This window comes from Bubalus bubalis, chromosome 2 (genome assembly GCF_019923935.1).
Source record: "Bubalus bubalis isolate 160015118507 breed Murrah chromosome 2, NDDB_SH_1, whole genome shotgun sequence".
Taxonomy (NCBI): Eukaryota; Metazoa; Chordata; class Mammalia; order Artiodactyla; family Bovidae; genus Bubalus; species Bubalus bubalis.
Window position 1 is genome coordinate 101,865,582 of NC_059158.1, and position 13,277 is coordinate 101,878,858.

Here is a 13,277-nt window from a genome sequence, read left to right on the forward strand (position 1 = left end):
ATGGAAATGGGAAGAGATAATGCAGGAGGTGGGGGTGGGGGTGAGGAAACAACTGAAACTGACTCTAAATTAGCCCTGAAAAATAGTTTTAAGCTTGTAAATCCTTCCTCAACCCATAGCAATTGCAGTGAGAAAATCAGAATACTAAAGATGTTTAACTTAAAATAAGCAACAGGCCTAACAGACAGAAAACTTTGTGCCATTCTTGAACCTATCAAACGATGTTATCTGACTAGTTTCAAGGTGAGAAATGCAATACATAGCAGAGAAGGCTATCCTAGTCTCAGCAGGTTTTGGCATTTCATGTATAGTATTTATATAATGGGAGAAGGCAATGGCACCCCACTCCAGTACTCTTGTCTGGAAAATCCCATGGGCGGAGGAGCCTGGTAGGCTGCAGTCCATGGGGTCGCTAAGAGTCGGACATGACCGAGCGACTTCACTTTCACTTTTCACTTTCATGCCTTGGAGGAGGATAATACATTATATATATATATATATATATATATATATATGTTTAAATTTGGCTATATTTTTATTTGAGGAAAGACACATAATGCAGTTAGCTATTAAGATTTTGTTTTTTAGTTATACCATGAGATTATGTGATGTCCCAAAAGGAAATTAATATTATTTTTCCTGTGTATGTAAATTCTAGTCAGTTTGAACCTTGGTTGAATCAGAGTTTTGAACAAGATAAATAAGAGAAAGAATTGTAAACAGTAAAGTTAGGATTAGTAGAGAGAATAGAGTGGAAACATTACCTGATCTATATGCTACAACTGAAACAAGCTTCTTAGAACATTTTCAGCATATTTTATAAGCTTGGAGGATCTGTTTATTGTGTTTGATTTCTTTGTAAGAAATAATTTGTAAATGATCTATGCAGATATTTTCTAGAAAATATCACAGAGAACTTCCTAGACTTGGAAAGAATTCTCTGAATTCTAAAAAAATCAGTGCACTTCCTCTGGGCATTGGTGAATTGCATGTCTTGTGTTTCTGCACTGAGAGTTGTTCCAAAGTTTCTGAATCTACTTTTTAGAAGAAACTTCTTCTTTGTCAAAACTTTTCTCTTTCACGGAAAAAAAGACAAACCATGGTAGGTTAGTTATAATCCAACTATGAACAAACCATGACCTACTCAACTATAGCTATCAACTCTTTTAAGCAGTAGAGCCATGAATATGTATCACAGAGTAGATAGATAGCAGGAGAACTATTACTTGTATTGTATTGGCAAATACAACTTGTATTGGCAAACTAGTTTTTCAGTGCAATATAGCACACAGGTTGGCAGTGGCATACATTATAAGACTGAATAGTGCTAGGAAACTGATATAATCATTGTTTGATTATCTTCAACTCCCTAACAGAATGTTTAGTTATTTAATTTTTTCAATATAATTATTTAATCACAAGCTTATAGAAAAGTTGTAAATATGACACATGTAACATTTTGGTTGTTTCTGTGGCAACTGAGTGTACATTGATGCCCTGATGTCTCTTCACCCCTAAATATTTTAGTATTTGTTTCCTACATGGCCAATCAAAACCAGGAATTTAACACTGGTATATCACTGCTACTTCTCAGAGGATCCAGTTTAGAATCAAGAAACATAGTTATTATATTTCCTTGGTTGCCTACAGCCTAAAACAGTTCATCAACCTTTGACCTTGATGACCTTTTGAAGATGATAAACTATTTGTTTTGCTAAATGTTTTCAACTTGTATTGGCTTTCGTGATTATACCAGATTATGTATCACCGAAAGGAATATCAAAGTATCAAGGCTATGTTTTATCACTCCTTTCTATCAACTCAATCACCTTTTTTCCTGTTTGTCCCATTGCTTATGCTATTCACTTTATTACCTGACCAAAGTAGTGTTGCCAGAATTGCTACTGTAAGTGTACATCATGCATTTCACCAATGATTTTATACAATCATTCAGAGGAGTCTTTACAAACCTTGCAAGTCCTCTTTACCATTTTTACCTTTGGGAGTGAAAACACTTGTTTGGTGAAGAAGTATTTTCAAAGTATGTGTATGCTCCTTATTTATTTGTTTGTTCCTTTATTAGTATCTGTTTGGACTCATTATTTACTGTTTGATTCAATGGCTTCTAATTATCCACTATCACTTATCTTGGCTTATCTAGTGGGAGCTCTTCAAACTAGTTTCTGTGTCCCATCATTGTTTGAGCACTTCTTTTTTGTTTGTCTGTTTTGTTTTTGTTTTTGCAGACTAAGATTTCTTGTCTTATCTCATACTTTCCCTGATCCAGTATTGGAAACAGCCATTTTTTCCAAGGAGCTCTGGCTTTTTCCAATAGTGAGTAATATTTAGAAGCCAAGATTTGGTTACTCTGTAATTCCTTGTTGCTTTTGGGGTATCAGTGTTCTCAGGCCCTTCAGTGGAGGAAGCTAGAGAATGTTTGTGTATGAGTTTCATATACACTATGTTGATTCCTATTATTTATATATACCCAAGATATATCTCTTAGATTTGCATCTATATTGTCTACAAATACCTATCCATCTATCTATATGGCATATATATATGTGTGTGTGCACATACAGACATGCATGTGTATATGTGTATTCCCATCAATGACTTCAGTTCCGATCTATTACCACAGGGTTTTCTCTAACTGTTTTACTTTTCCGTATTTGTAAGTCACTATTTACATATTTGTAAACACTGTTTGCACATTTGTAATTCCATATTTGTAAATCACTTCTACAATGAGAAACCTGACTCCTATTATCCTCAAAATAATTATTTGATTAAACCACTGTAGGTATACAAACTACTGTCTGCATTGCACTCACTGCCTGCCATGGAAACTCTGTTGACTCAGCTTGAGCTTCAGTATTCAATGATGAGCTTATGTTCTATAAGTCTACCTTCCTTGATATCTAGCCACTCAATTAGACTGTCCCTCCATGTGGATGCTTTCCTTACTCTACTTAGGCAGCCACAACCTCTTCTGGATCACAACTGACACATCTCTTCTCCATTCACTCACTATTAAGTTGTTATGCTGCACTAAGAGGCTTTGCTATTGCTAAGTCACTTCAGTCGTGTCTGACTCTGTGTGACCCCATAGACGGCAGCCCACCAGGCTCCCCCGTCCCTGGGATTCTCCAGGCAAGAACACTGGAGTAGGTTGCCATTTCCTTCTCCAATGCATGAAAGTGAAAAGTGAAAAGGAAGTCGCTTAGTCATGTCCGATTCTTCATGACCCCATGGACTGCAGCCTACCAGGCTCCTCCGTCCATGGGATTTTCCAGGCAAGAGTACTGGAGTGGGGTGCCATCGCCTTCTCTGAAAAGGCTTCAGGGCTAACTAATTTAGAAGGGAAAGACTAAGAAAGAAATGGAAAGAAAGAGGGCAAATAGAGAGAAAACGAGTAAAAGCACTATACATTCACCAACTCATCTATTTATTTGTGCTAATTATGGTCATCCTACACATTGTTCATTATTTTTTGCGCTAAGAGGTATTAGGAGAATTTCACTGACTCCCTGTAAGAGTATGCTAAGTATGTCCATGCCCTTCAGAAATATAGGGTATAATATTTTAAAAGAAAATCAAGTCAAATAGCTCAAGGGAGGTCACTGGAAGGAAAAGGAGCAAGTAAAGTAAAAAAAGAACATTAGATATTGTCAGTTTAGGGAGTAGCCTATGAAAATGTCCAGAGGTGAGTAAGACATTATTTGGATAAAGAACAGAAATGTGGTCTGCATTTTTTTATAGTAACAGAGGAAGATAGTCATCTAAATAATAGCAGACAATAATTTGAGCCCCACTTCCAGACTTTTGATTAGTTATGATAGTAGTACATAATGATTTCCCAGCTGTCCAATTTGACAGTCTTCTCAGCTCTACATATTTTAAGTATCCATTAGCTGAATTAGACAGGATGTTTTGGGCACAATTTATTGACCCAAGAGATAGAATGGCCAGTTCCCAATTGCCTCGCCAAAGGACTGTCAAAATTGTCCCATATTAATGTATGTATGTGCAAAAGACAGCTAGAATAGAGAACTAAGGAATCTTTAGAATATGAAAAGTTGCTATTAACTTGTAGAGAATCCCTCTCAAATTCTTATTACCACACATTCAAAATTCTAATGTTATGCATGGTCAGAAATTAGGTCAGCATTGTTGAGTAAGCATATTTGAGAAAGCAATAACTTTTTTCAACCTTGATTTTAAATATCCCATGTAAGTCAGGAAATAGGTTTTACCATAAGTAATCAATAACATAGGCAACTTGATTAAAGATAATAAATGCAATTTATAACAGTCTTAATCCACAAGCTGACACAGAACACTATTAGATTGTGATAATAAACAGGCGTATTGAACAAGTCATTGATTTGTAAAGATATCCCTAAGGAAATGGCCCAGACAGAAGCAATGATCTCAGTCCTTAATTCCTGTGAATGATGCTTTACCTGAACTGGTGATATTGCTGATATTTTGGTATAGTATAATTATAATTTTAGTTAATACAGGGAGATCTTTATAGGATTGTAAACTTAAGAACATGAAATCTTCCAACAATGATTTATGATGCTCTGATTTCTGATGCTTCCCACGTGGCACTAGTGGTAAAGAACCCGTCTGCCAATGTAGGAGATCTAAGAGACATGGGTTCAGTCCCTGGATTGGGAAGATCCCCTGGAGAAGGGCATGGCAATCCACTCCAGTATTCTTGCCTGGAGAATATCAGGGACAGAGGAGGTTGGTGGGTTACAGTCCATATCATTGCAAACAGCTGGACACGACCAAGCAACTTAGCACACACACACAATTTCTAATGCTGGAGTCATCCGTCAACCACACCACAGAATTTTTCTTTCTCATTGGCTCTGGAAGTATAACTGGATCAAAAATTTTATTTTATTTTTTCACCTTGTTTTTTCTTTTCCTTTTCTTTTTAGAATGGTCCCGTTGGTATACTACTACTTGTATGGTTAAAGTTATATAAAATTTCCTTTGAAAAAGTTTGAAAATTTTTTGTGAACATGACCTCCCCTTGCCCTAAGCCACCCATATTTTAGTCTTATTAGTGCTGCACTCTGAATCCATACTCTTTCTCTGTTTCTTGCTCTTATTCTGCCCATGACACAGTGGAATCTTAGGAACAAGGGTCAAGGGATGCCATAGTGTAACCTGATTACTGTGTGTGTGTGTGTGTGTGTGTGTGTGTGTGTATGTGCATGTGTGTGCATGCTCTCGTGCATGCCAATTTGATATGATTGCCAAGGGCAAAAGTGAATTTCAATATAACACTCATGTTTTGAAATTGAAAAATTTGGGGGGAAATGAAATACGAAGGCAAACAGGGTTAGGATATAACTGGGGCACTTGAGTGTATCCTCAGGCTAGTATACAACATCCTTGTGGAAATGTCCAGCAGGCCCTAAAAATCAGAAAGCATTCATTTAAAACTATTTCACACTTAATAATGTTTGATGCTTAGAGTTTTTGCACATTGGGATAGAACAGCGTCTTATTCTGTACCTGTATCCTTCTAGATGAAGTTGAGGTTACATTCCTTTGAAATATTGACTTTTCTTGTGGTTTTCATTGGGCAATGTGAAAATGACTACTAGTTCTTTTGAAGTTGACAAAGTTATACTTAAACAATTGAAAGTTTTTAGACTTAATTGACCATAGATAGTTGCAAACTTATTCCAATTATTTCAGTTAAGAAATGAAGTACAGACCATATTAAAAACAAAATCAGGAAATGATTCTGATTAGGATGAAAGTTCTATCACAGATTAAGAAATAAAAGTTGTAACGCTGGTACTTCATGTTAGAACAGGCCTTTTAAAAAATCATGAAGTGAAACATAAGAAGGCTAGAAAAGTTTGGAGTAGGCTAGATAAATTATTTAGAAGGCTCTGTGCTAATCTGCCATAAGTGTAAGAATCAATTTGGCTGATAGGCAATGAATGACTTGTATTTGATATCTGAATTTTTCAATCAGCATTCTCTGAACATGGGTTCTCATTATGATAATGACTAAAGGATTAATTATCACCATGAGAACAGTGATAATAGCACTTTGAACTGTACTTGTCACCATATGACACAGACTATTACTTTTTTTTAATATATTTTAAGAAAGATACGGGCATTTGGAAGCATTTGATTCACTTGGTGAAAGTGATAGTATTAAGTTATTGGAGTTAAATGATGAGGAGACAACATTTTAAAAACACTACTTTCACACTGGCCATCCTTTTTACAGTTTTAATTGACCAGTTAAAGTCGACAGTAATTAACGGTATCAGTGCAAATGCTTATGTCAAATAAATAGTTCAATTAGAATATTTGCTGGTTTCTTCTAAAACTCTCTACTGTAGCAGATAGAATGTTGTAGGAAATAATATTGCTAATTACCTTTCCAAAACAATATCCTTCACTAGCTCGAGTGCAGCAGATTAGATGTACGGCATTTAATGAGAATGGCACAGCATACTGGATTTTAATTTTAGATACATGCATGGTAGGCAATGAAATAATTGAGAAAAGACTATATTACTAATTGATACTAATGGAGGCAAAGTGTAGGTTTTTGGTATCATGGTTTTTTATAGAGACTAGAAAAAAATGTTTATTAAAATAAGTTAATTATGAAAATCATTATATTTTCCTTATTTTTCCTCTAAAGCACTCCATATTTGACACATTAGGGAAAGCTGTTGAGTGATACGGATAAAAGTTCTGAAATACGGGGTACACCAACTGTAGCTAGCTGCTGTTCTTTGCTTTATACAGTGACCCTATAGCAGCATGAGCAAGATGACCGCTGGACAGTAGCACATGATACCGCCTCTTTGTGCCTAGGTGAACTCTACAGCCATTTGTTTTCATCCTTCTGTACTTCTGTTTCTGTTTTCATAGGTTTAGCGCAGTAGTTTTCAAACTTTCCTTATCTGGTCCCACGGTAAGAAATACATCTTACCACCCATACCAACATATTTTACATGTAAAATAGGAAAAAGTTTCACAAAAATACTTTCTTAATACAGAATACATACTATTTTATTTTTTCTGATCAATTTTGACTATTTTAATATGGTTATGACCGCTAAACTAATGAATTCAAGTCTGTAATTAGAAAAACTCTGCTAAGAGCACCTTGATAGTAGCTTATTTATTCCTTCAGACTGGTGGAGGATGATCTGAAGGAATAAATAAGTCAGAGATTGCAACTCAGTCATTCTATGTACAATACATAACAAATAAAACAAATAAATAATAACAAGCTAATAGGTCTTTGAGAATAATATTTCAGTGAAATAAAAGTATGCTTCATACTCAAAACAAAATCTTTTAAAATACCAAAGGACTAAGCTGGGTAAAAGTCATTAGTAATTGTGATATGAAAATATAATAATTGTTAATATGTGGCATAAAAGTTTTTGGTAATTTTTTCATATATATGTATATAGATCCTTAGTAAAATGTAATACATATATATATATATATATATACACATACATATATATATATATAAAGCTTGTGACCCCATGGACTGTAGCCTACCAGGCTCCTCCCTCCATGGTTTTCTCCAGGCAAGAGTACTGGACTGGTTTGCCATTTCCTTCTCTAGAGGATCTTCCCAACCCAGGGATTGAACCCAGGTCTTCCGCATTCCAGGCAGATGCTTTAACCTCTGAGCAACCAGGAAAGCCCTATATAAAGCCTACTTTTTGTTAAATATTACTTTGCAATATGATTTTTAATAGCTGTAAATTATAATAAACTGTAATTGGGGAGAATTTCAGTTTGAGTCCTGGGTTTATAAAGGAAAATTCAACTGCTTAGCTACCCTACCAGAGACTGGCTTCTTCCTGGCTATACCAGAAATCTATAACTTCCTTTTCCAAGTCATAAATGAGTGAATTCTTAAGATCTAGTATTTGTTTTTCCATGTTAAAGGTAGTAGATGAAAATTTCTCAAAGTACATGAAACACTTAATTATAAAATAAACTTATACTATATAAGAATTATAAGAGGCTAGAGAAAGAGGGGAGATTCACCAACATAAGACTGAACCCTTGACTTATTGAGGAAAGAGAAACATTAAATGATCTCAGATCATATCATAACTCCTTTTCTGCACTGGAACTTTACACAAACAGTTGTATCTGCAAATGGCCTTGGTCTCAGGATGCATTAATAACACCTGCTATAAGCCAATAGTGAAACCATTAATGTGTGTCCTCAATGTAAGTATTTTAAGTGACATATAATTAACTCATATCTGTATATACCTAATAGTACTGTTCAATTAACATGCAATGACTCTATTAGTAAATCAAAATTAAATGCTTTGCTGAAGACACAAAGTTTAGAATGTTACTCTCTAAGTCTTTCATGATTTATCCACTTATAGCTCTCTAATGATTAATGTATATGTCCTTGAATTGTGACAAACTTTGCCAGTAAAAACAACATCTCAGGAGGCTAGTGAGCAAGGAATAGTGGGTTCAGTTAATTTGGTGGGCATAAGTATTCATTTTCAGCCCAGGAATTTTGCCCTACTGGTAGGTACAAATCCAGCTGGTTCTGTTAGGTGTGCAGGATGGCTTCTAGGCCATAATGTCCCTTTATTTGACTTTTGGGACAGTTTTGCCCTCTCAGATTAGACATTTAGGTGTTGCCTTCTAAATTCAAGTTTTAATCCCAGAAATAGTTTTTTTTCAAGTTCTGAAGAAATTCACAGGGCATCTATACTATGCTTCAGTAGTTCCCAACATTTTTGGCACCAGGGACCAGTTTCATGGAAGACAATTTTTATACGAACTGGGCTCATTGAGGGGAGGGTTTGGGGATGATTCAAGTGCATTACAAGTTTCCCAGGTGGGACAGTTGGTAAAGAATCCACCTGCCAAAGCAGGAGACACAAGACGCAGGTTCAATCCCTGGGTTGGGAAGAGACCCTGGGGGAGGAAATGGAAATGCACTCCAATATTCTTGCCTGGAAAATTCCATAGACAGAGGAGCCTGGCAGTCTACAGTCTATGGGGGTCGCGAAGAGTCGGACACAACTGTGCAAGCACACATACAAGCACATCACATTTATTGTGCACTTTATTTCTATTATAACTCCATCAGCTGCACTTCAGATCATCAGACATTAGATCCTAGAGGCTGGGGACCCCTGCTATACATCACTCTCTAATCAGTTGTGTTTATGCTGTTCTGAAACTGTTTACTTCCTACCTTAAGTAGGTGTAGTTTTATTTAGATTTGCAGATACAGAATTCCAACTAGGTCACAACTTTGAAGGCCTGTTATTGTCCCCTCTTAACTTGTATTTGGGGGTGAGGGGGAAGAATAGTCACTAAAGGTATAGATTTTAGAAAAGACTTCCTGAGTTTTGAAACCCAGCTTCGCTATTTACTGCCTAGGGGATTCAGGCCTAGGCATTTCACCATTGTATGCCTTATTTTCTGATCTACAAAAAAAATGACAGAATATAAAATTGTACCAGTCTCATAGCATGGTTGTAAGGAGTAGGTAAATGAATTCATATAAAACACATTCACAGTAAGATTTAGTAAATATTACCTTTCTCTATATTTGTCCTTAGCATCAAATCACATATAAAGGAGAGTTATAACTGAATAAATGTTATTAGATGAATGAATATATACAATAGCTGAAATAGCTCACATAAGTCTTATTTACCCAATTACTTTATGCTGAATTTGAAGATAAAAAGAGGTTGCTTTATATTCCCTAAAACACCTAGTGTTTTATGCTACAAATGATATTTAATGAGTGGGATATGAAGAATGAAATTAGCAATAAATGTTACAAAACAAAATGTACCCTATCCTAGAATAGAAGTCATTTATAATGATTTAATATATATAAATTGCAGGAAAGCTGTATCCTGCAACAACAAGGTCATCTCGCTTTCAGAAGTGATTTTAAATATATACTGTTATAAATATTCATAAATGTATATGCACATATATGAACAATATATATTGAATTTTATACATAATTTTGAAAAGGAAATCAGAAGTATGTGACCACTGTCGACTGCAGAACTATTCATATAACCACAGTGTGGTGATATTAGAATATCTCTGAGATTTGTTCCCAGAATAAATTTATTCTGGCAATGGTTTAGAATCCAGAATTCAGACCTTTATATTCAGAGTGATTAGCAGTACTTAGTAGTATTAGCCGCTTGACCCGGAATTCTGTGGTCCCTTCCCTAGACTATGTATAGATATTTGTGTTAAGCAGTGTCTAACCAGTGTACAAAAGATATTAAATTATAGGGAACACATAATAGCAGCCATGCAGGGACTTTGGCAGTGGTACTTGCATCTGAAGTTGCTGAGGGTGGCTGGGAGCTAAGAGGATGCTGAACTTGACGCACATGCTTATCACCATGTAGTAAGTAGCAACTTGTTTCTGATTTTCTTAGGAGTTCTTGCGCCAAAAATAAAATATGTCCCACATTGTCTTTAAAATTTACATAGTAGTGCTAGAGACACATCCCTCAGAGTGTAGTCAGAAAATATTGTGAGAAGCTGAAGTCCGCATTTTTAGTTTGATCCTGTTTTTGTTTTGCTTTGTCTAAATACCGACCCATTTCAATTTAGGTGGAAAAGAATTTCATTCATATCAAAGAACTCTGGATTTATTACTTTAGTTAAAACCTGGACTCCAATCTTAAAACCTGGAATACAATCTACTCTTGAACTTTTTAAAAAAAATGTAACTTGAAGGGACAAATAGATCTCTAGATACAAATGTTATAAAAAGGTTCAATATATTATAATTTAGAATAGGGAGAAAGACTCTGAGAAAGAAGACTGAAGTGTGGAAATATGAATTATCTTGAATATTTCTATTACAGCCATCATTTTTTCCAAAAGAACTATAGTGCACTTTAAATTATATATGTGAATTTGAATTGTATCAATATTATTTCTGAGTATTAATGTAATATCACTTGCTTAGATGCTGCCTTGGAAAGTTATATTATGGTCAAAATATGTAAAACTTTATTAAGCCCCATATAACCTCCCTTTTTTAGTTAAATTATTGCGAATTTGACTGATTTGGAGCTAGAAGACAATGGAAGACTATTCATTGAAATACATTTAATTGAACTTCTGATTCAACAGCTATATTTCATTTCCCCACACTTTCCTGTCTTCATTTCCTTATCTTCCTCATGGCTATATTTTATCATTGTCTTTCTAGCCATAATTTATTCATCCCATTGCTTCTTCCATTCCTCCCTTTTTTGCTTTGGCTTTCCTCTTCCTCCTCACTTTTCATCATATGTGAATTTTCCTGGCCTTACCTGTGTATTTCAAGTTTTATATGTGTAGGAACACTAACAAAGTCTTACAGAAAGAGAGGTGAACAAAAATCAAATAAGTGTATTGCTGGTTGCTCATTTCATAGTTATTAATGAAGTGTTCCAGTTAGGTGTAACCTGGGTGCCCATCTGGGTGACTGGACCCTGATTTATCCAAATATGCTTGGAGTTTCAGGCAAGCTTAAGGATATCACAGGAGAGCTTTTTCTAGAGCACAGTGTCTCCATCCTTTCTCAGCCCTCTTCACACAGAAGGATCAGATCAGATCAGATCAGATCAGTCGCTCAGTCGTGTCCGACTCTTTGCGACCCCATGAATCGCAGCACACCAGGCCTCCCTGTCCATCACCTACTCCCGGAATTCACTCAGACTCACGTCCATCGAGTCAGTGATGCCATCCAGCCATCTCATCCTCTGTTGTCCCCTTCTCCTCCTGCCCGAAATCCCTCCCAGCATCAGAGTCTTTTCCAATGAGTCAAGTCTTCGCATGAGGTGGCCAAAGTACTGGAGTTTCAGCTTTAGCATCATGCCATGATCTTCGTTTTCTGAATGTTGAGCTTTAAGCCAACTTTTTCACTGTCCTCATTCACTATCATCAAGAGGCTTTTTAGTTCCTCTTCACTTTCTGCCATAAGGGTGGTGTCATCTGCATATCTGAGGTTATTGATATTTCTTCCGGCAATCTTGATTCCAGCTTGTGTTTCTTCCAGTCCAGCGTTTCTCATGATGTACTCTGCATATAAGTTAAATAAACAGGGTGACCATATACAGCCTTGACATACTCCTTTTCCTATTTGGAACCAGTCTGTTGTTCCATGTCCAGTTCTAACTGTTGCTTCCTGACCTGCATACAAATTTCTCAAGAGGCAGGTCAGGTGGTCTGGTATTCCCATCTCTTTCAGAAAATTTTCCACAGTTTATTGTGATCCACACAGTCAAAGGCTTTGGCATAGTCAATAAAGCAGAAATAGATGCTTTTCTGGAACTCTCTTGCTTTTTCCATGATCCAGCAGATGTTTACTTGTTATCAATTTGGGTGTTCACTGATCTGCAACTTTTATATAACCCAACAAATATACATGTATAATATTGCTATAAATTATGTAAAGTCAATGTTGTTACAGTAACTATTTGCAAGATTAACATTTTAAAAATAGAGAGCCAGTATTATTAGTCTTGACTATATTTTCTCTCTTAAAAGGGATATTCTATCTGGAAAGGATCAAAATAATGAATTAAAGAACGAGTCCTCAAACATGTTAATGTATATGTAATATAGGAAAATTTATGGCTTTAAGATTTTTGTTTGGGCTTTAAGATTTTTGTTTGTGCTTTAAAGATAGCTAAGTGGATAATTATTTATCAAAGGGAACTTCAATGGAAAAGCAATTATATGTTTGAAAAAGCATCCTTTCTATATATAAACTATCTTTTATGAGTTTTATGATAACTCAATTGGTAAAGAATCCACCTGCAATGAAGGAGACCCCGGTTCAATTCCTGGTTTGGGAAGATCATCTGGAGAAGGGATAGGCTACCCACACCAGTATTCTTGGGCTTCCCTTGTGGCTCAGCTGGTAAAAAATCCACCAGTATTGTGGGAGACCTGGGTTTGATCCCTGGATTGGGAAGATCCCCTGGAGAAAGGAAAGGCTACCCACTCCAGTATTCTGGCCTAGAGAATTCCATGGACAGTATAGTCCTTGGGGTCACAAAGAATCGGACACAACTGAATGGCTTCTACTTTCACTTTTCAACAGGACATTCTATATTGGTGAGCTCTTTTAATGATGCACATTTGTCTATATATCTTTGAAGCCTTTCCCATCATGCATTTTTGCAAAACCAATTTTAGTATACTTATAAACTTTTAAAGATGAACAACTCTGG